The sequence below is a fragment of the Pituophis catenifer genome, unplaced genomic scaffold (genome assembly GCF_029215685.1).
Source record: "Pituophis catenifer annectens isolate HBS135680 unplaced genomic scaffold, rPitCat1.0.hap2 SCAF_2, whole genome shotgun sequence".
In the NCBI taxonomy this organism is placed as follows: domain Eukaryota; kingdom Metazoa; phylum Chordata; class Lepidosauria; order Squamata; family Colubridae; genus Pituophis; species Pituophis catenifer.
This window is the reverse complement of record NW_027256882.1, coordinates 292306838-292330238: the sequence shown is the minus strand read 5'-3', so window position 1 is coordinate 292330238 and position 23401 is coordinate 292306838.

Sequence of the window (23401 nt, the reverse complement as noted above, 5' to 3'; positions counted from 1 at the left end):
GTTTCCCATCGAATGATTTGGTAAAGGGCCAACCTCAGCATTTGCTCCACTAACTAGATCCAACCAAAACAGGTTGTGGCATTTTAAGAATGCCACCTCTGCGGATAATTTTTGCAAACTTTTTGGCAAAGGTAGTGGAATTGAGATGAATTTGTCACACTGTATCGGTTCCCTTTGTACGCTACTTAATTCAGGTTGATTAAACTGGAGACAGTCTTCAAATTAAACTGGCTTTCTTCTATGATGTGCCATTTCCCATCTGTAGTCTCTAGGGTTGACTGAAGATCTACAATCTACTGACTGTAGATAAATATAAACTTAGTTAAGGGAAAACTTATTCCCTTACCATAACTGTTTCAAGGACTGTCTCTGGAGCAAGGGAATTTTTAAGTCTTCTTCTCCTGTCTATTAACCTTTCCATGAAGACACCCAACAAACCATGTTTAAATGACGTGTCCTCCTGAGGTTGACTTCAGCTCATCTCTTGGTCCACAGAAGCAGTTATATTTAGCTGTCCCATTTTTGATGCAGTATTTGTCATCTTCTTCTAACACGATACCAGAGATGGTATTCAGCTGGTTTGGACCGGTTCTGGAGAACCGGTAGCCCGGTACATGCTCCGGCATAATACCATCCTATTTAGCCATGTTTTTGAGGCCACATGCACAGAAGGCACGCATGTGAGCAAAGTGTATGCACGGAAGGCGCGAAGCGAGCATGCACATGTGGGGCAAACTGGTGCTAAGAATATATGAAACCCACCGCTGCACGATACATCCATGGGGGTGATCCAACACCTGATGTCCATGATGGGAGTGCAGATGTGCTGCTGGAGATTTTTTAAAAAATTTTTTTATTAAAAATTATTAAAAATTACAGAAAAAAAATATAGCAATATGGACTTCTCTGCTGCTGAAGATTTTTAAGAAGAGATTGGACAGCCATTTTATTTGTTGCAAACTTCTGACCACTCCAAGGTCTAAGTGTTCAGTAAATACAGAAATCAATAAATGGCCTGTTCAAGCAATAACTGAACCTAGGAAAGAAGTTCTGAATTATTGAATGATAAGTCTGTATTAATTGTTAAATATCAGATAGATAGATATTCTCCAGAAGGGAAGGAGAAGAAAGAAGGAAGGAGAAGTGTCTATGGGGATTCTCATTCATACAGGTCATGGTTGTTCGAAAGGTGTTTTTTTTTTCAAGAGACAACTGGACCTTTTGGTTTTTCTTGGAAGACATTTCACTTCTCATCCAAGAAGCTTCTTCAGCTCTGAAGAAGATCTAAAGAGCTATGAAGATGAGCTGAAGAAGCTTCTTGGATGAGAAGTGAAATGCCTTCAAGGAAAAACAAGAAAGTCCAGTTGCCTCTTGAAAAAGCATCTTTGGATCAAGGAAGGAGGAGGAGGAGAATGAGAAGAAGGAGAATGGGAAGGGGAAGGAGAAGGAGAAGGAGAAAGAGAAAGAAAGAGAAGGAGAAGGAGAAGGAAGAGGAGAAGGAGAAGGAGAAGGGGAAGGAGAAGGGGAAGGAGAAGGAGAAGGAGAAGGAGAAGGAGAAGGGGAAGGGGAAGGAGAAGGGGAAGGAGAAGGAGAAGGAGAAGGAGAAGGAGAAGGAGAAGGAGAAGGGGAAGGGGAAGGGGAAGGGGAAGGGGAAGGGGAAGGAGAAGGAGAAGGAGAAGGAGAAGGAGAAGGGGAAGGAGAAGGAGAAGGAGAAGGAGAAGGAGAAGGAGAAGGAGAAGGAGAAGGAGAAGGAGAAGGGGAAGGGGAAGGGGAAGGGGAAGGGGAAGGAGAAGGAGAAGGAGAAGGAGAAGGAGAAGGAGAAGGAGAAGGAGAAGGAGAAGGAGAAGGAGAAGGAGAAGGAGAAGGAGAAGGAAGGGAAGGATTAGGGTTGATATATTAGCAATCTTCCAGTATTTGAGGGGCTGTCACAAGTAGGGATCAACCTATTCTCCAAAGCACATGATGGCAAGACAAGAAGTAACAGATGGAAGATCATTAAAGAGAAATCCAACCTAGAACTAAGGAGAAATGTCCTGACTATGAGAATAATTAATAAACAGAATGACTTGCTTCATCACTGGAGGTTCTCTGGAAGAGACTAGATAGCCATTTGCCTGGGATGGGTCTCCTATTTGAGCAGGGGGGTGGACTAGAGTTAGTCCTTCAAGTTATAAAAGGAAATTCTAATTTATCGAACTTAATTTTCTAATCTACATAGATTCACTTGATTAATGGGATAGAGCTGCAGCCTTGTTCTCATACTTTAACTAATACTTTTAAACATTAGGTAAAACAATAGAACCATGAAATAAGTTAAGAGCCTTGGTGGCGCAGCAGACTAAAGCGCTGTTAAGTAGCACCAGCTGCCTGCAATTACTGCAAGTTCGAATCTCACCAGGCTCAAGGTTGACTCAGCCTTCCATCCTTCCGAGGTAGGTAAAATGAGGACCCGGATTGTGGGGGTAATAAGCTGACTTTGTATAAAAAAGAACACCGCTGGGGGGGGGGGGGGCGAAAGCCCTACTAAGAAGGTATATACAAAAGTATGAAGGCTATTACTTAAAAGCATTGTAAGCCACCCTGAGTCTCCAGAGAAGGGCGGCATATAAATCGAACCAATAAATAAATAAATAAACAATGATGAAGAACATTATGAGAATACATCAATACGATAACCTCAAAATGATAATTAAAATTTGCTCCTCTGGGTGTTGTTTGCTGGTGAGGTGGTGTTTACATCTTTTTTCTACTTTTGTTTGGCATTGGCTTCTAACCAGTTTGAAAAGTTTGTGCCTGGAGTGTTGGGTTTAGAATATAGAACATAGAATACCTGAGTCAGAAGGGACCTCGGAGATCTTCTAGTCCAACCCCCTGCTCAAACAGGAGACCCTATACCATTTTTGATGTACATCTTCTCTGGACCATCTCACTAGTCTGATAGCCATTTTCATGACAAGCACATAAGTTAAACAAAGAGGCACAAATAAATAAATTTCCCGGGCCTGCAGAAAACTAACCCAACCCAACAGAATTACCTCCACTGTACAGAATCACCTGACCAGGGAGTTGGGGCGGCATATACATTTAGTAAATGAATAAAAATAAAAGCATTTGATAAATAAAAGCATTAGGCCCCCCCACCAAAAACAATTGTGATGTAGTATCATTTCTAAGGATGGTTCTTAAATAGGATCACCGGTTGGATATGATTTGATCAGTCTGGACAATTTATTCAGTTTGCGGCTAAATTATTGATAATGTACAACAGACTTTTTCTATTACTGTACAAAATGTGAAGATTCCAAATGCAATTTGCAAAGGCAGAAGGAGAAGAAAAAAGAATGTACGGATAACAGCCGAACTGGACATGGCTAGTTTAGTGAAGAGAAGGACCAGGGGAGACATGAAAGCAGTCTTCCAATATTTTGAGGGGCTACCACAGAGAGGAGGGGGTCAAGCTATTTTCCAAAGCCCCCGAAGGCCAGACAAGGAATAATGGATGAAAACTGATCAAGGAGAGATTCAACCAGTGGTGAAATCCAATTTTTTTTTACTACCGGTTCTGTGGGCATGGCTTGATGGGCGTGGTGTTGCTTGGTGGGTGTGGCTTGGTGGGCGTGGCAGGGGAAGGACACTGCAAAATCTCCATTCCCTCCCCACTCCAGGGGAAGGATACTGCAAAATCTCCATTCCCTCTCCACTCCTGGGGGGAAGAATATTGCAAAATCTCCATTCCAACTTCACTCCAGGGGAAGGATACTGCAAAATCTCCATTCCCACCCCACTCCAGGGGAAGGATACTGCAAAAATCTCCATTCCCACCCCACTCCAGGGGAAAGAGACTGCAAAATCTCTATTCCCTCCCCACTCCAGGGGAAGGATACTGCAAAAATCTCCATTCCCACTGCACTCTGGGGCCAGACAGAGGTGGTATTTGCCAGTTCTCCGACCTGCTCAAAATTTCCGCTACCGGTTCTCCAGAACCTGTCAGAACCTGCTGGATTTCACCCCTGGATTCAACCTAGAAGAAATTTTCTGACAGTGAGAACGATCAACCAATGGAGCAGAAGTTGCCTTCAGAAGTTGCGGGAGCTTCATCACTAGAAGCTTTCAAGAAGAGACTGGACTGCCATCTGTCAGAAATAGCATAGGATCTCCTTCTTGGGTGGGGTGGGGGTTGGACTAGATGACCTACAAGGTCCCTTCCAGCTCTGTTATTCTCTGTTATCTTTAATACACTTCAGGTATAACAATTCCAATTGGATGTCCTGTTATATGATCTTTCATATTCACTCTGTGCTTTAAAGACACATTCACCCTTTGCTGCCCAGTATAGTATATTTTTGCAAGGATATTAGTAGATTTCTCTGAAATGGTGGACGCAGATGATACCTGAAGATTTATTCTGTAGCAAAAGGGGAAAATGTTTTTGAGGGCTGATCCAGGAAACATGAGAAGAATCAATGGGTTTAGGTCCGTGGTGAAATCCAATTTTTTTTTTTTACTACCGGTTCTGTGGGCGTGGCTTGGTGGGCGTGGTGTGGTTTGGTTTGGTGGGCATGGCTTGGTGGGCATGGCAGGGGAAGAATACTGCAAAATCCCCTTTCCCTCCCCACTCCTGGGGGAAGGATATTTCAAAATCCCCATTCCCTCCCCACTCCTGGGGGAAGGATATTGCAAAATCTCCATTCCCACCCCACTCTGGGGCCAGCCAGAGGTGGTATTTGCCGGTTCTCCGAACTGCTCAAAATTTCTGCTACCGGTTCTCCAGAACCTGTCAGAACCTGCTGGATTTCACCCCTGGTTTAGGTTAAATACAAACATTTAAATATTGATCCAGTGAGGAAAGCTCCTGGTAGATGCCAGGAGACTGTGAGTTCTAGCCCTGCCTTAGGAATCAAAGTCAGCTGGGTGACTTTGGAACAATCACTGGGAGATGGTGAATTCTAGTTTTGCCTTAGATAGGAAGGCCAGATAGCTGACTTTCACCCAATTGTTAGGAAACGGTGAGTTCTAGTCCTCCCTTAGACAGGAAAGGCAGCTGGGTGATTTTGGGCCAAAATCAGAGACAGAGAGTTCTAGTCCTGCCTTAGGCGTGAAAACTGGCTGGGTGACTTTGAGCCAGTCTCTCTCTCTCTCTCAGCCCAACCCACCTAGAGGATTGTTGTGGGGAAAATAGGAGGAGAAAGGAGAGTTAGGTATGGTTTCCACCTTGAGTTGTATATAAAAATAACAACGACAGGATAAAACTAAAAATAAAGAAACAAATAAAAGGAAGTAGAATTTGTTTAGACACCAGGAAAATTATCCTAACAGAAAGACCTGTTCAATAATGTCTCTCCTTCACCTGGAAATAAGGTTGGAGGGGTGCCATAATAATCATTCCTTCAACAGAGGAACATCTGGATGAGATAATTTCCAAGGTACCTTCCCATTCTGTGACCGTAATTCTCCCAGGTGTTCCAAATCATGAACAGGAATGACAGAATTTGGGATCAGGTTGGGAACCCTGGAATACGATTATGTTTATTTCCCATCTAACTAAATTCTAATCTGAATCCAAATAGAGTTGGAAGGGACCTTGGAGGTCTTCTAGTCCAGCCCCCTGCTCAAGCAGGAGATCCTATACCCTATACCATGCCCTCTCTGCAGGCACGCAAGCCATCACCCAGCTCAGCTCCACCGTGCATGCATGTACATGCCATCGGATTTTCGGGATGCACAGAGGGCGGGACGCATGCAGGAGACGTGCGCGCATGGGTGGGGGATTGTGTACAGTGTGTGGGGGGGGGTCACACGGGCATGCACAGGGGGCTCAGGGGTCATGTGCAAGGGTATGGAGGCATGGGGGGGGCATATGTACATGTGTGGGGGGAAGGGGAGCATGAGGGGGTGTGGCGCATCTCCCCACAGCCCATTTTTGGGCCAGGAGGCTGCAGGGAGGCCTACTATGCCCAAAACAGGGCATGAGGGGGTGAGGTGCACACGTGGGGGGGGGGGTCGTGTGTGCATATGTGGGGGGCGTGGTGGCATGTGGGATTGTGTGGGCATGCATGGGGTACACACATTGCCTTAAAGGTGCCGGCATTCACGACCATGCACTTGCTTTTTTTTTTCTTTTTTTAAAAAAAATTTGTAAACTTTTATTAATTTAATTAACCATAAAATACATTTATAAATACAAGTAAAACAATATACAACAAGCATCATCTTAATGACATCTAAATGTAATGTCTGAATTATTACAATATCAATAACCTATATTCTTCAGTATATATTCTTTCTCTCACCTTATATAATGATTTTATTTTATTGATAACTGGTATTTCTTTATTAAATTTCATTTGATATAGAAATTTATTTTACTCTTTGAGATCTTACTTTTATTTGATTTTTCTTTCTTTCTTTTTTCCCTCTAACCATTGATACCACCTTTGCCAGACCAAATAATATTCAGACTTCTTCTTGTTTCCAATTTTGTGCATATGTGATTCTTGATGCAGTCAAGATATGTGTTATTAAATATATTATTTCTTTTTCATATTTACATGTAGGTATTCCTAATAAGTATGTTTCCAGTTTTAATGGTACTTTTTGAGTTGTTATTTGTTCCAATTGCATTTTAATATTGATCCAGAATTGTTTAGCTTTCAGCACACAAAGAGAAAAAGGTTAGCCCTCACTGTCCTATGCCATTCAATTCAATTACAATATTCAATTCAGCATTTCTGGGAAGTGAATGGATTCCCGGGTTCAGTAGTTAAACAAGTCCCAATGCTTGCTTGGTGTTGTGGCCAGTCAGCCACTGGCCCCTCCAGCAGCCGAATCAGAGGAGGAAGAGGAGGAGGCGTGGGAGTCAGGGTCAGCATCAAGGCAACCTGAGAGCTCCAAGGGGGAAGAGGGAATGGAGCTGGCAGAGAGAGAGACAGAGACAGAGGCGGAGCCTGGGCCATCCGTCAGCCCTCAGATGGAGAGTCAACATTCCCAGGTCTGGAGGTGGCTGATGAGGAGGAGGAGGAACAGCTGGGTCCAGAGCCTGACACGTGGATGCGCAGAAGGCAGAGGAGAGGAGAGCAGTGGAAATCTTTGGGCCGGTCCTTGGGACAGAAGAGCCACCGCTGCTAGAGAAGCCCCACCGTAGCTCTGGGGATAAAAGGCAGGGGGCGGAGATGAATAGATGTGGCAGACAACTATTTATCTTCCGGACGGACGGACTTTTGAGAGAGAAACTTTTTGCCGGGGCTCCTAATAAAGGAATCATTGATTTAACTTCAGAGGGTTGACATGTTTGGGGAGCTCGGTGAGATTTTTATTTCTATATATCACCGTAGCAATTTAAGCCCCAGCCAGAGATTTACTCTTCTTAAATTAGGGAGAAGGGAAAACACAGGCAGAAACACACCCAACTGTTCGTGGAAGGAACGTAGCATCGGGCGGAAACGGGAGCCAACCGGTTTTCACGGGTGAATTGTTGCAATCCTCTTGGCAAAGAGGTCCTCCCCAAAGCAGGAAGGTTTTGCAGCCTCACGCACAGAAACATTTCCTTGATGCTCTGTCTCTTCGCCAATTAATGCCACACTAAATTATGTACCTGCCAGCTTTCTAATTGCACACCCCGGCAAAACAACTTTCGAGACATTGTTGCACCGATATTAACCTCTGGGAGAAGGACCGTAAAATTCAAGAGCGTTAAAATTCAGATTCTGCAGGGTTGTATCCCTAGGATGTGATTCTTCAGAAGGAAGAATATATGATATAGAATAGAATAACAGAGTTGGAAGGGACCTTGGAGGTCTTCCTGCTTAGGCAGGAAACGCTACATCACTTCAGACAAATGGCTATCCAATCTAAAATTACACTTTGGGGCTTTTTTTTTTTTTTTAATTTTTATTTTGATTTATATGCCGCCCTTCTCCGGAGACTCAGGGCGGCTTACAATGCGCTAAGCAATAGCCTTCATACTTTTGTATATTTATACAAAGTCAGCTTATTGCCCCCACAAACTGGGTCCTCAATTTACCTACCTTAGAAAGGATGGAAGGCTGAGTCAACCTTGAGTCTGGGGAGATTTGAACTTGCAGTAATTGCAGGCAGCTGAATGTTAATAACAGGCTATTCGTCTGCTGCGTCACCAAGCTCCTCTTTTGATTTTGGGATGCATTTTAAGGATCTTTCAAGTAAAATTTAAAGGCAGAGTCGAGATATGATCCTGGGCACTCAATTTTTTTAAAAAGGCAATTATGCTCGAATGGAAGGGAAGGGAAGGGAAGGGAATGAAACGGAACGGAACGGAACGGAACGGAACAGAACGGAACAGAACAGAACAGAACAGAACAGAACAGAACAGAACAGAACAGAATAGAATAACAGAGTTGGAAGGGACCTTGGAGGTCTTCTAGTCCAACCCCCTCCTTAGGCAGGATACCCTATACCATTTCAGACAAATGGTTGTCCAATCTCTTCTTTAAAAACTTCCAGTGTTGGAGCATTCACAACTTCTGCAGGCAAGTTGTTCCACTGATTAATTGTTCTCACTGCCAGGAAATTTCTCCTTAGTTCCAAGTTGCTTCTCTCCTTGATTAGTTTCCACCCATTGCTTCTTGTCCTGCCTTTAGGTGCTTTGGAGAAGAGGTTGACTCCCTCTTCTTTATGGCAGTTCCCTATATGGTGGAGTGGAATTAAAAAGGGTAAAGGTCCCACACTGGAAGAAGATTTCTGATCACCTGGGTTCCTGAGGATCTTAAAGCCCCATTGACAGTGGGTCAGTAGAAAGAGTCCTGAAAAGAACAAGGAAGAGGATAAGGGGACTGGGGGCTAAAACATATAAAGAACAGTTGCTGGAACTGGGTATGTCTAGTTTTGTGAAAAGAAGGACAAGGGGTGACATGATAGCAGTGTTCCAATATCTCAGGGACTTCCACAAAGAAGAGGGGTTCAACATATTCTCCAAAGCACCTGAAGGCAAGACAAGAAGCAATGGATGGAAGCCAATCAAGGAGATAAGCAACTTGGAATTAAGGAGAAACTTCCTAACAGTGAGGACAATTAACCAGTGGAATGGCTTGTCTTCAGAAGTTGTGGCTGCTCCATCACTGGAAGCATTCAAGAAGAGACTGGACAGCCACTTGTCTCAAAATATAGGATCTCCTGGTTGAGCAGGGGGTTGGATTAGAAGACCTCCTCTGCTATTCTTTATGTTTCAGTTCAATACTCTTACTCTGATGAACAGTTAAGGGGTGTTTAGGTTGTTTAGTCTAATGAAAAGAAGGACTAGGGGTGATAAGATAGCAGTGTTTCAACATTTGAGGGGCTACCACAAAGAAAAGAAGGTCAACCTGTTCTTCAAAGCACCTGAAGGCAAGACAAGGAACAATGGATGGAAACTAATCAAGGAGAGAAGCAACCTGGAACTAAGAAGAAAATTCTTGAGAGTTAGAAGAATTAACCAGTGGAACAACTTGCCTCCATAGGTTTTTTTTTAGAAGAGATTGAACTGAAATGGTATAGGGCCGTGATGGCGAACCTATGGCACGCATGACACCTGTGGCATGCGGAGCCATATCAGTGGGCACGCGTGCGTTGCCCTAGCTCAGTTCCGGCACACACAGCTGATTTTCGGGCCTTCTGGTACTACCAGAAGTCGGCAAACGGGCCATTTCCCGCCTCTGGAGGGCCTCTGGGGTATGGGGAAGGCTGTTTTCACCCTCCCCAGGCTTCAAGAAAGCTTCTGGAGTCTGGGGAGGGCAAAATACAGGCCTACTGGGTCCACCCTGCCATCGCGTGCCAAAAGTGGGGGAGTGTGTGTGGGGGGGCGTTGCACATGCATGCATGGGGGGGTGGATGCATTGGATTATGGGTGTGGGCACGCATGCATGCGACCCCATGTGCTCCTCCCCACTTTTGGCAGGTGACAACAAAAAGGTTAGCCATCACTGGTATAGGGACTCCTGCTCTGTTTACAGTACATTCAAGAAGCTTGCCCTGGCAATGTTGGTGGGGATATCCTTGATTAGGCTGTTGTTCACTGAGTTGCTAGTTTCTTGATTGAGGTATTGTTTGCTGCTACTGGAGACAATCAAAATGCTAAAAGACACAACACCTCCTGACTCGCAATCATCACCCAGAGAAGCAGAAATTAACACCAAGCATAAACAATACACAAACTGTCAGCACTTCAACCTGCATTTACTCTAGTGCTGACGTAAGAAGGAGAAGCGAAGGCGTCTGGAAAGGGACGTTTGACTTTTCACCTACTTATTTTCCCTGGAGATAATATCCCCTAGGAGATGGGAGGGGAGGGGGGAAAATTCCTTTGAGTTGGAGTAGATTAGGGGTAGAATGACTTGGAAGATGGCCAATGAGTGCAAGGGAGTGGGGAACGGAAAGGGAGAGTTTTGGGGCTGGACGTCAGTGTTGGCTTCGTTTGGAGTCGGGTTAGAATGTCCTGCTTAATAAATAGGAGTTTTTCTTCAAAGACTTTGTTTGACATGCAATTTATTTGAGACGACCTCGAAACTTGACACAAACAGTATATAAAAAGACAGCAAACCAAGGACCCCCACATAACTCAAAGAGCACCAAGGACACCGCATAAGACCCTCCAATTCTGAGACATCAACCTCACATACAACCTGGACTTTTTTTTGGTGCAAGGCCCTTGATGGTCTTGACCTTCTAGGAACTCACTCATCAAGCAGAATAGCCCAAAAGTTACCATTCAGCCATCTTGGGCATCAGGCAGATATGGACAAAACATTGTGTGTTCCCAGATTGGTTAGAATTAGAATTCCTTATTGGCCAAGTGTGATTGGACACACAAGGAATTTGTCTTGGTGCATATGCTCTCGGTGTACATAAAAGAAAAGATACATTCATCAAGAATCATAAGGTACAACACTTAATGATAGTCATAGGGAAACAGTCAATATAGGATACCAGCAACAAGGTTACAGTCATACAGTCATAAGTGGGAGGAGATGGATGATGGGAATGATGAGAAGATGAGAAGATTAATAGTAGTGCAGGTTTAGTAAATAGTTTGACAGTGTTGAGGGAATTATTTGTTTAGCAGAGTGATGGCGTTCAGGGAGAAACTGTTCTTGTGTCTAGTTGTTCTGGTGTGCAGTGCTCTATAGCGTCGTTTTGAGGGAAGGAGTTGAAACATAAGATGGAGCACAATATACATTAAGGGGCTTATTTATGTGCAAGAATGAAATGCAATCCTGGCAACCACAATCGCCAATATGGGGGAAAATAACATATCATCCCATCTTGCTTTTCTGAATAAGATCCAATCCATATCCAACAAATTGCAAACAGCTTGTTTATGAGCAGTAGCCTATTTCTCCACTTTTGCTTTGCAAGGTGGTAGAGAATGTATGCTGTTCCTTTCCCCCACTCCTGATGGGGTTTCCAAACCGCGTTTAAAATGATAGAGGGAAAGAAATATTAAGTCCACTCTTTATAGACCAAATGTAAACATTTCTTGAATGCAAAGGAACTAATGTCCAACCCTTTAAGAAAATAGATGAAGATCAACATTTGATAGCACAGTGTGGACTTTGCTGATTTCTCTGAAGTGATTTGCATGAATCCTGGTCAATGTATTGTAGGAAGTTCGCACCCACCCCTCTCCTAGAAAATGAAACATTTTAGGAAATATTAAAAGGGTAGAATATTTCCCCTAAAAGGGAGGCAGAAACTCAGCCCCCCCCCACCTTTGTAAACGGGCCATTAAGGCCTGAGCCAGTCCATGCTACATAACTAAGATCTACCTCCTTCAGGCAGAGGCATTTAATTGCCCTTCATTGCATCACCCAACAAGATTCAACCAAACTTAACACAAAGACAACCTAAAAAGCTAGCCATGACCTCTGACAGCAACCAATCAGGATACTCTTCCTGTGCCCCAGGAAGCTCAAAGCCAGAGAGAGTATAAAACCCAGAGACTCTCAGCATCTCTTCCCTTTTTTCGCCCAAGATCTTCAAGGCATGTGATCCTATTCATCAATAAACCTTCTTTCCAAGCAACTTCCATGAATCCAGTGTTTTTTTCCCCACTTGGAACTGAACCCAGAAGGAGATTTCTTCCAGTAGTATGAAGCATAGGCGTTGGGAAAGCTCTCTTGATCCAAATCTCTTCCTTCCAAAGAGATCTGGGTAAGAGACCTTCTTGGCGGCAATGGCTTCCACCCTAGAGAACCAACAGATGTTGAGATGTCTTTACAGGATGGAGACGGCATTGTCATCTGACAGATGTTGCTTGCTGCTACAGATGGAAACTAATCAAGGAGAGGACTGTTTGGTCATGTGTGTGGCTTGCGTGCATGCACACAGCTTAGAAAATGTGGATAAATAGGATGGCATAGCACCGGGGCAGGTGAGTGGGTCTAACCACAGGTTGCCACTACCGATTCACCCGAACCAATCGGAACTGGCTAAATACCACCGATGGTCTTGATTCTTCACATTTGACACACACAGAGACACACACAGAGAGAGACACACACAGAGTGCAGGGGTGGGTTCTAAATTTTTTTACTACTGGTTCTGTGGGCGTGGCTTATTTTGTGGGCGTGGCTTGATGGTCATGTGACAATTCTTTAGGATTTAGCAGAGGTACTGGTCTACCAGGCTTTTAACTGCTTGCAGAGCTGTACCGGTCTACCCATTTATTTTTTGCAGGTACTGGTCTACTCATTTATTTTTGCAGGCACTGGTTCACTCATGTATTTTTGCAGGCACTGGTCTATCCATTTATTTTTGCAGGCACTGGTCTACTCATGTATTTTTGCAGGCACTGGTCTACCCATTTATTTTTGCAGGCACCAGTCTACTCATTTGTTTTTGCAGGCACCGGTCTATTCATTTGTTTTCTTTTAACACTGATCAGCTGTAGGGCGGCCCTTTGAAGCCCTGCGGCAAGAGTTTAAACAGTTTTTTTTCCTTCTAGCTGATCAGCTGGGACTCAGGAGGCAGCAATAGATTGGGGGTGGGGCCAAATAAAAGGTAAGAATAACGCGGGGGGCGGGGCAGAACCGGTTCGGTGATGTCATATCGTCACCGCTACCAGTTCGGCCAAACCGGACAGAACCGGGAGAAACCTACCACTGACAGAGACATACACACAAACAAAAGTTTGGAAAACTGTTGCAACTTTCTAAAATTGACTGATTCCAACCGGGCCTCTCCTGCTAATAAAATCGAGGCCTCTAAAATTAACAATTTTGCTTTAACATTGATTAAGCATTATATCAGTTACCCCCCCCCCCAAAAAAAAACCCTCTTAAACTCTGAAACAAGGGGACCTCCAATTACTCTTCTCTGAAGACAAAGTCAGCCTCCTGCGCAATTTCCAATCATCGGAAAGAAGAGAATGGGGGGTGGGGGGAGTATCTATGCATATTCTTTCCCCTCATTTGTCTGGGGTGTAATCACCACTTTTCAGAGATTCAGCTCCAGCAATGAATATAAACAATGAAGGTTGCTAAAAATAAAATAAAATAAAAAATTAAGCACCTTGACTTCACCGTTCCACAAAAGCGTTACTTTTTTAAAAAAAACAAAAAACCCAAAATTTAGCAGAAAAAGTACATTTCTTTGTTCGCTGGGAGAACGTGACAAAATCAGTGAGTGCATTAGGAACGTTCCAGATAGAGCTTCTCTTAAAAGCGGAAGTGAAAAAAAGGAGTTGCAGAGTTACTCCCATTTCTGGTTTCTCTTGTTCTCTGGAAATTACAAAATCTATAGAAGGGAATATCTGTCTCTTTCCCTCTCTTAAAATAAAAAAGCATGTTTAAGACAGATTTGAATACTGAATCCAGTTCTGGTCACCACAACGTAAAAAAGAAAAAGATATTGAGACTCTGGAAAGAGTGCAGAGAAGAGCAACAAAGAGGATTAAATGGCTGCAGGCTAAAACGTATTGTGGGAAGCCACCACCCCTCCTAGAAGTATGAAATATTTTGAGGAATATTTTTTTTTAAAAAAGGCAGATTATTATATTTCCCAAAGGGAGAAATGGAGAAACATGTTTTTTTAGAGGCAGAAAGCAATCCCCACTTTCCTTCCTAGACCACAGCAGATGTCAGCACTTAAGAGATAAAGAGCTTATTGAAAGAAGACAAGTTCTAGATAGCTCTGTTCATGAGCAAATACCCTCACCCAAGAGCCAAAACAGAACGAAACACATTAAGCTACAATAGGAATTACCCAACACTCTTTCAGAACACAAGCCCTTTCATTGCATCAGCCTCAGAGCAGTCCAAACTTCAACCAAACCTAGCTCAGACAAGCACCTAGGATTTGTACTTTACTTTACTTTTTTACTTTACTTTATTTTGGATTTATATACCGCCCTACTCCCGAAGGACTCAGGGCGGTGAACGGCCAAAAGATAAAACACACATAATACAAAATTTTAAAAAACATGTAAAAGCATATTAAATAATTTGGCCCATACAGATTAAAACACCCCTATTGTTTTAAAACAAATTTCAAATTAACAATTAAGAGGAAGTTAGGCCAGGCCAGCCTGTTGAAATAAAAAGGTCTTGAGGGCACGGTGGAAAGCGCGTAAATCCGGGATCCTCCGTATCTCTGGGGGGAGCTCGTTCCAAATGGCAGGTGCCCTCACAGAGAAGGCTCTCCCCCTGGGTCCGCCAGTCGACACTGTTTGACCGACGGCACCCTGAGGAATCCTCTTTAGCCTATAGAGCCAGCTATGACCCCTACATAACCCCTACATCTTCTCCCCTTTTTAAATGTAAATTTTAATTTGTTTTAAATTATGGGGTATTTTAAATTTGTTCAGCCAAATTATTTAATTTGTTTTTATTCTATTTTAAATTTTTGTATTTATGTGTTTTATCTTCTGGCTGTTCACCGCCCTGAGTCCTTCGGGAGTAGGGCGGTATAGAAATTTAATTAATTAAATAAATAATTTAACATTTATTGGCTGACAACAGCCAACTCTCATCTCCATTTTGTCAGCTGCACAAGAACCACAAACCACCATGTGATTCTGCTTCATCAATAAACCATCTTTCCAATCAGCCTCCATGTTTCCAGTGTCTTTCTCCCAGCTTGGAACTGAACCAAATGGATATTTCTTCCCACAGTTTTGAAGAACAGTTGGGACAGTTCTGGAGTTTTGGGGAAGGGAATTGCTGAGGAATGTTAATAAAGTCACTAAACCAGTTTGTGGGGAGGGGGGGAGGCGGGGGGAAGCACAGCATGCTTGAGATGCTCACCCATGATGAACTTAACTAAGTTTCCCTCAATTAACCTTCTTTTCCCCCAAGGAATTGCTTGCCACAACTCAACCCCTCTAAAATGTGGTTGGCTAGTTCTTGGTTCAGCGCAGCCGCAGAATGACATCTCCAGCAATTATTTTGAGGAGAATGTGGAAGGGTCTTCCTTGGGCCATAATTCATCTGAAAGAATTTAGCTGCAGGAAAACTGTAGAATTTGATCAATTCTACGGAAGCAAGCCGTATTTATAAGGAACATTGCAGTAGCTCTGATTTGGATCATGTTTAGGAATCCCCACCATGTCATGTGAAGCTGCAGCTCTGGGTGATGACTTAAAACTCATAATAATAATAATATTTATGCTTTTCATACCCTATGAGGTTGAGGAGGAGGAGGAGGAGGAAGCAAAACTCACTTAACAAATGTTTCACTTAGCAACGTAAACTTTGGGATGATTTTTTTTTTTTAAATTTGATTTATATGGCGCTCTTCTCCAGAGACACAGGGCATCTTACAATGCGTTAAGCAATAACCTTCATACTTTTGTATATTTATACAAAGTCAGCTTATTGCCCCCACAAACTGGGTCCTCAATTTACCTACCTTAGAAAGGATGGAAGGCTGAGTCAACCTTGAGCCTGGCAAGATTCGAACTTACTTTAATTGCAGACAGTTGGTGTTAAATTGCAGTGCCTTGTCTGCAGAGCTATCCAGGCTCTATGTGGTCATAACCCAAGGACTATCTGTATTTGAGGGGCTCCTACAAAATAGTTTGAGGGGGTTCAAACTATTTCCCAAACACCATGGATAGAAACTAACCAAGAAGAGCAGCAAGCAAAAATAAGGGGAAATTTCCTATTGGTTAGAACAATCAACCAATGGAACAACTTGTGGGTTGTGGGTGCTGAAATGGTATAGGGTCCCACCAGAAGTTGTCAAACGGCCCATTTTCGGCCTCCAGAAGACCTCCGGGGGGTGGGGTGGGGAAGGCTATTTTCACCCTCCCCAGATTCCTAGAGAGACCCTGGAGGCTGGGGACAGCAAAAAATGGGCCTTCCGGTCCCACCGGAAGTTGTCAAATGGCCTGTTTTCGGGCTCCGGAGGACCTACGGGGGGGTTAGGGAAGGCCATTTTTGCCCTCCCCAGACTTCTAGAGAGGCCCTGGAGCCAGGTGAGAAAGAAAAATGGGCCTACCGGGCCATTGTGTGCCAGGACGGGAGGGAGTGGGGGGACACGCATGCATGCACGGGGCAGGGCACATAGAATTATGCGTGTGGGCACACACATGCGTGACCCCCATGCCCACCCCATCCCCCACTCCTGGCATGAGATGGCAAAAAGGTTAGCCATCACCGGTATTTTTATTTATTTATTTATTTATTTATTTATTTATTTATTTATTTATTTATTTATTTATTTATTTATTTATTTATTTATTTAATTTGTATACCACCCTTCTCCCAAGGGACTCAGGATGGTGAACAGCCAAAATTAAAATACATACAATACAAAAGTTAAGATTAAATCAATCAGCCACCCAATTTAAAACCCCAAGTCTATAAAATTTAAAAAATCCCATTAAAAACCATTTAGGTCTGGCCGGCTTGGTGGAATAAATAAGTCTTCAGGGCCTTACGGAAGGTACGGAGGTCCAGGATCAGCCGTATTCCGGGAGGTAGCTCATTCCATAGGGCGGGTGCCCCCACAGAGAAGGCTCTCCCCCTGGGGGCCGCCAGCTGACATTGCTTGGCCGACGGCACCCTGAGGAGACCCTCTCTGTGAGAGCGTATTGGCCGGTGGGAGGTTATCAGTAGCAGCAGGCGGTCTCGTAGGTACCCTGGCCCTAAGCCCTGGAGCGCTTTAAAGATGAGAACCAACACCTTAAAGCGCACCCGGAAGACCACCGGGAGCCAGTGCAGCTCGCGCGGGAGAGGTGTTACATGGGAGTGCCACATTGCTCCCATAATCACCTGCGTGGCAGCATTCTGGACCAGCTGGAGCCTCCGGGTGCTCCTCAAGGGAAGCCCCATGTAGAGAGCATTGCAGTAGTCCAAGCGAGACGTGACGAGGGCATGGGTGACTGTGCATAAGGAGTCCCTGTGGTATAGTCTCCTGCTCAAGCAGGGGGTTAGACTAGAAGACCTCCAAGGTCCCTTCCCACTCTTATTATTCTATGTTCTATATTCTATTCTATGGATGAGGGATATATAGGAAATCCAACGCCTGTGGGAAAGACTGGGACATTATGGGATGGAAGAACATTCTTGGAAGAAACGAATGCAAAACATTTTTTAAAAAATATATTTTTACCTGTGGTCCCCAAGGATCAAACAGACTTTTTTTTATTCCATTCCATCAATTTATTTGTGTGTCTGTATGAGTTTAAACTGGAAAAAAAATGCTTTATTTGTTTGCTTAGCATCACCAGCTTTAGATGCAAGTTGTTGTCGTTTTGTACCTATTTGTCCATTTTTAAAAAGGTGTTTTGCATACGATTTTCCTTCCAAAATCTTTTTAAGTCTGTCTAAAGATATGGGTTTTTATAAGCAGCTTTGATAAATTAGGGTTACTTTAGGCTTGGTGCTCCTTGAATATATCATGTTTCCAATGCAAACTCCTCTAAATAATCTTCTGAAGAGCTCAGCTACACCTGAAATATATCCTTTAAAAAAAATCCTTGAAGATAGCTGGACATTTGCATCCTTTTAGAGGGTCATTGAGGCCACTTGGAGGTTTGTCCATGTCCTCAGGGTCACCTGAGCGGTGCAAATGGGTGTGGAACCTTCTTGGTTGCAGGATGTTTTCTATCCTATGTCCCTTCACTGTTGAAGACAGGAGCAGGCTGTTATGGATGCTATTGTTGAACCATCTATGTCCAAACTGAACAGCTCTCTCTCAACAGAGAATAGAATAGAATAGAATAGAATAGAATAGAATAGAATAGAATAGAATAGAATAGAATAGAATAGAATTTTTTTATTGGCCAAGTGTGATTGGACACACAAGGAATTTGTCTTGTTGCATACGCTCTCGGTGTACATAAAAGAAAAGATACATTCTTCAAGAATTATAAGGTACAACACTTAATGATAGTCATAGGGTACAAATACGCAATCAATATAAACCGTAAGGATACAAGCAACAAAGTTACAGTCATACAGTCATAAGTGGAAGGAGATGAGTGATGGGAACGATGAGAAGATTAATAGTAGTGCAGACTTAGTCAATAGTTTGACAGTGTTGAGGGAATTATTTGTTTAGCAGAGTGATGGCGTTGGGGAAAAAACTGTCCTTGTGTCTAGTTGTTCTGGTGTGCAGTGCTCTATAGCGTCATTTTGAGGGTAGGAGTTGAAACAGTTGATGTCCAGGATGCGAGGGGTCTGTAAATATTTTCCCAGCCCTCTTTTTGACTCCTGCAGTAGACAGGTCCTCCATGGAAGGCAGGTTGGTAGCCATTGTTTTTTCTGCAGTTCTAATTATCCTCTGAAGTCCGTGTCCGTCTTGTTGGGTTGCAGAGCCAAACCAGACAGTTATAGAGGTGCAGATGACAGACTCAATAATTCCTCTGTAGAACTGGATCAGCAGCTCCTTGGGCAATTTGAGCTTTCTGAGTTGGCACAGAAAGAACATTCTTTGTTGTGCTTTTTTGATGACGTTTTTGATGTTAGCTGTCCATTTTACATCTTGCGATATGGTAGAACCTAGAAATGTGAAGGTCTCTACTGTTGATACTGTGTTGTCTAGTATTGTGAGAGGTGGAAGTATGGAAGGGTTTCTCCTAAAGTCCACCACCATTTCTATGGTTTTGAGTGTGTTCAGTACCAGATTGTTCCGGTCGCACCATGAGGCTAGTTGTTCAACCTCCCATCTGTATTCTGTCAGAGGGGGAGGGATATGACATCATCTATCTCTACTCGACAACACGGTCCTTTCAACAATTCCAAGAAGGCTCCACACCCATTTGCACCACTCAGGTGAGCCTGAGGATATAGATACACCTCCAAGTGGCCTCAACGACCCTCTAAAACAGTGCTGGCAAACCTTTTCGGCACCAAGTGCCAAAATAGGAGTATGCATGCACGTTCATGCTGGAAACCAGAAGAGCAGCCGCCCGGTGCATACACGCGCACTGGGAAGATGAACTTCTGATATCTGGTGTGTGCATGCGTAATGGACAGCTGGTCTTCGTGGGCGCATGCACACCAGAAACCAGAAGTTCACCTTACCGGCGGCTGCTCTTCCAGTTTTCGGTGCTTCCATGCCAATGGTGGGATTCTACCAGTTTGGACATGTTCGGCCGAACCGGTAGTTCCCAGATCCTGCCGAGAGTGAACCGGTTCTCTGTTGCTGTGAAAATGGACCTGCCAGCCCGCCTGCCCCGGGTTATATTGACCTTTATTTCTGCTTCTGAAGCCCAGCTGATCAGGGGTGGCAGATTGAATTGGCCCTCCTCAGCTGTTTTCCTTGCTCCTTTCCTTGTTTGCAAAGTTTAATTTTATGGAAACTGTGCATGCGTGTGCAGCGAACCGGTTATTCAACCAGTAGGTTCCCACCCCTGTCCCACGCGCATGAAGAGCAGCTGGCTGGCACGTCGGAACCTGGAAGAGACACCGGATGACGGCTCACATGCCCGGAGAGATGGCTCTGTGTGCCACTTCCAGCATGCGTGCCATACATTCACCATCACGGCTCTAAAAGGATGCAAATGACCAGCTACCTGTAAGGAATAATCTTTCCATTCCCCACCATCCAGTCAGAGCTGAAGAAGCTTCTTGGATGAGAAGCGAAACCTCTTCAGAGAAAAACCAGAAAGTCCAGTTGCCTGTTGAAAAGAAAGCACCTTTGGTTATTAATCACTGTCTTCAGGGCCATTGCAACTTTGGTCACTAAACAAATGGTTGTAATTCGAGAACTACCTGTGCTATTTTGCTCTCAAATTCTTGGCAGGACAAGACTGAATGGACAAAAAATATCTTTCTGTTGTGCCTTTTCAAGGCCCTCGCGATGGAGAGCGGGAGAATTTCTGCTCTTCCCCCACTCTCTTTCATCTCTTAAGATAATGCGAAAACATTTTCCCTCTGAAAAAAAAAGATGTTTATGCAACATCAGCATCAAAAAGACATTTTCTTGTTTTCCCTAATGACTTTATCAGACGTACAGCAACACAATGAAAGATGTTGTTATTCCCTTTGCTTTCCTTGATCTTTATGTTGTTTCGTAGAAACATCATTAGTGAGGATAATAGCAGTGCCAGAACAGATTCGATGCATTGGCCTGACGTTCCCGCCCATCCTAATGCAGGCGTAATCGCTTTGCCTCCAAGCTCCCACCGTGTATGTCAGCAGCCATTTCGAGAGAAGGAATCAGACAATCACAGAGCTGGAAGGGACCTTGGAGGTCTTCTAGACCACCCTCCTGCCCAAGGCAGAAGACCTTACATCAGGGGTCCCCAATCCCCCAGGCTTCGGCCCACTACCAGGCCGCAATCAATTTGACCCACTACCAAGCCGCAGCCTATTCGGCCCACTACTAGGCTGCAGCCTATTTGGCCCGCTACCAGGCCGCAGCCTATTCGCCCCACTACCAGGCCACAGCCTTTTCAGCCCACTACCAGGCCGCAGCCTATTCGACCCATTACCAGGCCACAGCCTATTCGACCTATTACCAGGCCGCAGCCTACCCGGCCGCAGCCTATTTGGCCCACTACCCAGCCACAGCCTATTTGGCCCACTACCAGGACACAGCCTATTTTATCCATTGCCAGGCTGCAGCCTATTTGGCGCATTACCCGGCCACAGCTTATTCAGCCCACTACCAGGCCACAGCTTATTCAGCCCACTACCAGGCCGCAGCCTATTCGACCCATTACCAGGCCACAGCCTATTCGACCTATTACCAGGCCGCAGCCTATTCGACCCACTACCAGGCCACAGCCTTTTCAGCCCACTACCCGGCCGCAGCCTATTCGGCCCACTACCAGGCTGCAGCCTTTTCAGCCCACTACCCGGCCGCAGCCTATTCGGCCCACTATCCAGCCACAGCCTATTTGGCCCACTACCAGGACACAGCCTATTTTATCCACTACCAGGCCGCAGCCTATTTGGCTCACCACCAGGCCGCAGCCTATTCGACCCACTACCAGGCCACAGCCTATTCGGCCCATTACCAGGCCGCAGCCTATTCGACCCGTTACCAGGCCACAGCCTATTCGGCCCACTACCAGGTCGCAGTCTGTTTGGCCCACTATCAGGCCACAGCCTATTTGAGTGTTGGGTAAGCATGAAGCCGCTCATGCAAATGGAGTTGTACATACTTATGCACATGCCACCACTCGCACAGAACCATCCTTTCCCCCCTCATCCAATAAGCTGGAAATATTGGGGACGACTGTCTTATATCAGTCCGGTCAAATAGTTGTCCAATCTTTTCTTGAAAACCTCTGGTGATGGATGTCAGGCACAAAGAACCAGGAACTCTCAGTGAGTTGAAAGAACCAAAGGGTTTGCCATTGTTACATATACACAAGAATCTGGCCAACTAACAGTCAAAGCTAAATTGGTGCTAGATAAGGGTCAAAATAATTCACAGGGGGCTGGTCTCTTGTAGGAGCATAAAGATTGCAAACTGATGACGCATTTAACTCCACTTAACTCCCGTTCAGCCTGTTCATCTCCTATAATGGAGCATCCACAACTCTGGGAGGAAAGCTGTTCCACTGATAGTTTTTAGTGTTTGGAAATTTTTCCTTAGTTCCAGGTTGCTTCTTGATTAGTTTCCATCCATTGCTTCTTGTCCTGCCTTCTGGTGCTTTGGAGAATAGGTTGACCCCCCTCTTCTTTGTGGCAGCCCCTTAGATATTGGAAGACTGCTATCATGTTACCCCAAATTCTTCTTTTCATTAAACTAGACGAATCCAATTCCTGCAACCATTCTTCATATGTTTTAGCCTCCAGCAATTTAATCCTAACTCTAACCCTAATCCTCACCATCATCATAGCTCTAACCCTCACTTTAAACTTAACCCTAACCCTAACTTTAACCCTAACCTTAACCCTACTCTACCCTACCTTAACTTGTCATCTTGCTTTGTCTTGTCATCTTGTCATCTTATCTCTTATCATATTTCATATTTTACATTATCATCTTATGTTATCTTCTTGTCCCATCCTGTCCCATCCTATCCTATAGTAGTGACCAAAATTGTGGAAACCTTTTGGGAAAAGTGCATTTTCTAAAACTAGCTAATAACAGCACTTTTTTTTTTGAAGTAAAAAAGTATATATCAATGGAAAGATAATTTAATCAAGAATGTAAAGCAATCACTTTTATGAAGGATTTGCTATTAGAATAGCAGTTACAGTATAAAGAAAAAAAGTGAAACGTAGAAAAAACGAGATATACAAAAATTATCATGTCAGTTAATACTTCATTGGGTAACCTTTAGCATGAATTATGGCCTTACAACGCCTTACCATGGAGTGAACTAAATCTTTGAGTTCTGCAGCTGTTATCCTGTGAAACCAAGATTGAATGATGGCTTCTATTAACTGGGTTTTATTGCTGGGTCGCTTCTGACTAACAAGTTTCTTTAGTCAGCTCCATAGATTTTCAATTGGGTGAAGGTCTGGGCTATTCCCAGGCCATTCCAGCAGTGGAATAGGATTATCTTGAAACTCAAAAAAAAAGTGGTGTTATTAGTACTCATCAAACGTCAAAAATGCACTTTTCCCAAAAGGTTTCCCCAATTTTGGCCACTATTGTATTGTCTCTTATCATCTCTTATCTCATCTCATCTTATTTTACAAGCAGCACTAACACTGCATGTGATCTTGATTCTATCCCTCTGTTAATGCAACCTACGGCTGCATTGGCTTTTTTTGGCTGGCTGCTACACATTGCTGGCTCATATTGAAGTGATTAACTACTAGGACTCCCAGATCTCTTATTAGTACTGACAGTGTGACAAATCACACTGGATTTGTCAACCAATCTCTGTTATCAGAGAGTCTTGAGGAACTCAAGAAGTGGTTGAGCTTGAGGTTTCAGTTGTCCTATGCCTCAGAGGTGCTTTCCCAAAAGTCAACTTGACTTTTTTGTTTTTTCCCTCCCTTGAAAACGTTCTGCTTCTCGTACAAGAAGCTTCTTGGAA